At 47.4% G+C, this 4955-nt stretch overlaps 1 protein-coding gene across 1 annotated transcript in view; it reads left to right on the top strand.

The window, feature by feature from the left end:
• Positions 1-681, top strand: part of LOC109922248 (zinc finger protein 850-like) — a 32630-nt gene extending 31949 nt beyond the window's left edge. Inside the window, exon 6 of the mRNA XM_048619309.1 lies at positions 20-681. The gene's annotated coding sequence lies outside the window, so the exon portion shown is untranslated. The remainder of the gene's footprint in view (positions 1-19) is intronic.
• Positions 682-4955: the final 4274 nt, after the last annotated feature.

Genomic DNA, 4955 nt, shown 5'->3' with positions numbered 1-4955 from the left:
GGAGCTGTCAGCGAGTGAGGTCTTTCTCCAAACTCCCCATGAACCGAACAGCCCAGCAGCTGGATCTTCACCCTCTTCGGGGGAAGGAGACAAAACTTTGTCCCTCGTTGTGGGTTCACCGGTACAACAGATTGCTGTTTGGCATCAGGGCAGCACCAGAGATTTTCCCGACACACAGATTGTATTCAGTGATACAAAGGACCCCAAAAACTGCCAGTATCTCGCAGGCAGCCATTATTCCTGGCATATATAGCGAGGAACGTGGCGAGAGGCCGGGATTCGTAGAGACTCAATTGCAGTAAGCTGGACGTACAGTCAACGGAGACAGATTACTTGCTGGGTGTGACAGAGCTAATGCCTGAACTCCCGAGCAGTGAAATCAACCCAGCCATAAAGACCGTACAAAATTATATTGGACCAGGACGTAACAAACTTACCAGAAATTTGTCAGCACAAACATTGATTGGCTTGGTGAATTGGGGTTTGTCCAATTTGTTCAGAAACTTGCTGCCTCTGTCTTTGTAAATGTGCACATGTGTGATGGCAGAAAATGATGGGCTTTTGTTTTTCATCTGATAAGACAAGGAGGTCACTGTGGGTCGGGTTAGCACTGCTGCCTCACGGCACCAGGGACCCGGGTTCAAACCCACCCTCGGGCGACTGTCTGTGAGGAGTTTGCATATTCTCCCTCCGTGTCTGCGTGGGTTCCCTCCGGATGCTCCAGTTTCCTCCCACAGTCCAAAGAAGTGCAGGTTAGGATGGATTGGGCAGGCTAAATTGTCGCATGGTGTTCAGGGATGTGCAGTTTAGGTGGATTAGCCATGGGGAACGCAGAGTTACAGGGATAGGGTAGGGGTGTGGGACTGGGTGGTGTGTTCTTCAGAGGATCAGTGTGGACTCGATGGGCCAAATGGCCTGCTTCCATACGCTAGGGACTGTACGATTCTATGTGGCTGCGAGGGAATCAGGGCTGGGAATGAAATATCTAAGGATACACATCCTGTCAAAATGCAGGTGGGCAGAGAGGGCAAGTTTGTTAGTAAGAACTTAAATGAAATCGATAGCAAGAAGTGATATAGAGTCAGAAGACGTAGAATTGAGAAAGGGAAAAACACCCTGATGGGAGGTTATGTACAGGCCTCCTAGCTGTAGTCAGGATGTGGGAAGAAAATAAATCAGGAGATAGAAAAGGCATATTAAGAATGGCACTATTACAATAATCGATGTGCAGATAGACTGGGAAAATCAGAAAGGTTGGTAGCCGATCTCGAGAGAAGGATCTCTTAGAGTGGGTTTTTGGAGCAGCTTGTGGTAGAGCGAGTAGGCAGTTCTGGATTGGGTGATGTGTAGCGAGGCACACTTGACGAAGCTGTGCTGAATGACCCCCTCGGCGACAGTGACCACCATACGATAGAATCCAGCCTGCAGTTTGGGAGGGAGAAGCTGCGATCAGATGTAACGGTATCACAATCGAGTGAAGGGAGGAGCTGGCCAGAGTTGATTGGAAGGGGGAGCCGAGCAGGGGAGACAGTGGAGCAGGAACGGGAGGAATTTCTGGGGATAATTTGGGAGGCACATCAGAAATTCATCCCAAGGAAGAAGCAACATACTAAGAGGGTGGATGAAGCAACCATGGCTGACAAGGGAAGTCAGGGACAGCGTAGAAGCAAAAGAAAAAGCATATAATGAAGTAAAGATTAATGGGAAGCCAGAGGATTGTCACTGGATTGTTAATCCAGAGACTCAGGTAATGTTCTGGGGACCTGGGTTCAAATCCCACCATGGCAGATGCTGGAATTTGAATTCAATAAAAATATCTGGAATTAAGAGTCTAATGATGACCATGAATCCATTGCCGATTGTCAGGGGAAAAACCCATCTGGTTCGCTAATGTCCTTTGGGGAAGGAAACTGCCATCCTTACCTGGTCTGGGCCTACATGTGACTCCAGACCCACAGTTGACTCTTAACTGCCCTCTGGGCAATTAGAGATGGGCAATAAATGCTGCCTGGCCAGCGATGCCCGCATCCCATGAATGCATAGAGAAAAAAAAAGGATTGGGAAGCCTTAAAAAACCAGCAAATGACAACTTAAAAAAAGATAAAGGGGGAGAAGATGAAATACGAGGGAGGGTAAGTTAGCTAGTAATATAAAAGAAGATTGCAAGAGTTTTTTTTTTAGATCTATAAAAGGTAAGAGGGAGGGAAGAGTGGACATTGGATCACTGGAAATGAGGCTGGATTAGTAGTAACGGGGAACAAAGAAATGGAAGAGGAACTGAGTGGGTACTTTGCTTCAGTTTTCACAGACATCAGTAGCATCCCAGAACTTCAAGAGAGTCAGGGGACAGAGGTGAGTGCAGTGGCCATCACTAAGGAGAAGGTGCTGGGGAAACGGAAGGGTCTGAAGGTGGGTAAGTCACCCAGACCGGATGGATTTCACTCCAGGATTCTGAAGGGAGATAGCCGAGGGGATTGTGGAGGCATTGGTGGTGACCTTTCAGGTATCACTGGAGTCAGGGAGGCTCCTGAAGAACTGGAAAATGGATAATGTAACGCCCCTGTTTAAGAAACGAGGGGGGCAGAAGACAGGATTTAAGATTTTAGAGTCCATTATTAAGGATGAGATTGCAGAGTACTTGAAAGTGCATGGTAAAATAGGGCTGAGTCAGTATGGCTTCATCAAGGGGAGCTTGTGACTGAAAAATCTGTTAGAATTCTATGAAGAGCTAATGAGCAATTTGGGTAAAAGAGAGCCAGTGGACATGACCTATTTGGACTTTCAGAAGGCTTTTGACAAGGTGCCACACAGGAGGCTGCTAAATAAGAGCCTGTGGTGTTAGGGGCAAGGTACTGGGAGGAAAAAGGATTGGCTTACTGGCAGAAAGCACAGGGTGGGTATAAAGGGGTCTCTTTCAGGATGGCAGTCGGTGACAAGTGGAGGTCCACAGGGGTCAGCATTGGGACCACAACTGTTCACGTTATACATTAATGATCTGACGGAAGGAACTGAGGGCATTGTTGCTAAGTTTGCAGATGACACAAAGATAGGTGGAGGGACAGGTAGTGTTGAGGAAGCGAGGAGGCTGCAGAAGGACTTGGACAGGTTAGGAGAGTGGGCAAAAAGTGGCAGATGGAGTACAACGCGGGAAAGCGTGAGGTTGTGCGTTTTGGTAGGAAGAATGGGAAAAGGCTTCGGAAGTCTGAAGCACAAAGAGACTTGGGAGTCCCAGTTCAGGATTCTCCTAGGATACCAGTTGGCAGTTAGGAAGGCAAATTCATTTCAAGAGGGCTAGAGTTAAAAGAGCAGAGATATACAGCCTCAGCAGGACAAGGCTCCGGTCAGAGTGCATTTGGAATATTCTAAGCAGATTTGGGCCCCGTATCTAAGAAAGGATGTGCTGGCATTGGAGGGGGCCCAGAGAAGGCTCACAAGAACGATCCCGGGGATGAATGGTAAAAAGTTGCAGCATGCTGCTATGCAGAGGGACCTGGGTATCCTTGTGCATGAATCACAGAAGGTAGGTCTGCAGGTACAACAAGTAATTAGGAAGGCAAATGGAATTTTGTCCTTCATTGCTAAAGGGATTGAGATTAAAAGCAGAGAGGTTATGTTGCAGCTGTACAAGCTGCTGGTGAGGCCACACCTGGAGTACTGTGTGCAGTTTTGGTCTCCTTACTTGAGAAAGGATGTATTGGCACTGGAGAGGATGCAAAGGAGGTTCACTAGGTTGATTCCGGAGCTGAGGGGGTTGGCTTATGAGGAAAGAGTGAGTAGGTTGGGATTATATTCATTGGAATTCAGAAGATTGAGGGGGGATCTTATAGAAACATATAAAATTATGAAGGGAATAGATAAGATAGAAGTAGAGAGGATGTTTCCACTGGCAGGTGAAGCGAGGACAAGAGGGCATAGCCTCAAGATTAGAGGGAGCAGATTTAGGACTGAACTGAGAAGGAATTTCTTCACCCAGAGGGTTGTTAATCTATGGAATTCCTTGCCCAGTGAAGTAGTTGATGCTACTTCAGTAAATGTTTTTTTAAAAAAAGTAGATTTTTTTTTAACAATAAAGGAATTAAGGGATACGGTGAGAACGCAGGTAAGTGGATCTGAGTCCACGAAAGGATCAGCCATGATCTTATTGAATGGCGGAGCAGGCTCGAAGGGCCAGACGGCCTACTCCTGCTCCTAGTTCTTATGTTCTTATGAAGAAATTGTCACTTGAGAAGCGGCTGAGGACTTTGTGTCTGTACTCGGTGGAGTTTAGAAGGATGGGGGGTGGGATCACTTGAAATTTGCAGAATACTGAAAGGCCTGGATACAGTGAAAGTGGAGAAGGTATTTCCACTCGTAGGACCTGAGGGCACAGCCTCAGAGTGAAGGGACGACCCTTTAGAACGAGAAGAGGAGGAATTTCTTCAGCCAGAGCAAGGGTGAATCTGTGGAACTCATTGCCGCAGAGGGCTGTGGAGGCCAGGTCACTGAGATAGATCGGTTCTTGATTGTTAAAGGGATCAAGGGTTACAGGGAGAAGGCAGGAGAATGGGGCTGTGAAGCATATTAGCCATGATAGACTGGCAGAGCAGACTCAGTAGGCCGAATGGCCTAATTCTGCTTCTATATATTATGGTCTCAATAACAAACTGGGCTGCACAGAGAAAGGGCAGAGTGCATATGGAAATGCAGGAAGAACCAGCTTCCATTCAAGTTTGTACATCTTTGGCCCAGTTAAATCTCTGATGCCAAGTGTGTTCCCTCATCCTGTCCCATAATCTTTCTCCTAAACTGTGTTCCCAGTATCACATCCATCCCTGTGTTCTCCCTGAAAGCTGTGGCTGTGACTGTCACATGGTAGAAGGGGGGGATGGTGCTTGCTAATGGCAGGAGCTCACATGTGGAGTCTTTTAACATCAGTGGGGGAAAGGTGTGGCTGCATGGAGACACGGCCGCTACCA

The sequence above is a fragment of the Rhincodon typus genome, chromosome 42 (genome assembly GCF_021869965.1).
Source record: "Rhincodon typus isolate 14 chromosome 42, sRhiTyp1.1, whole genome shotgun sequence".
NCBI lineage: Eukaryota > Metazoa > Chordata > Chondrichthyes > Orectolobiformes > Rhincodontidae > Rhincodon > Rhincodon typus.
The sequence above is the reverse complement of the archived record's forward strand: the minus strand, read 5'-3'. Positions and strand labels throughout refer to the sequence as shown.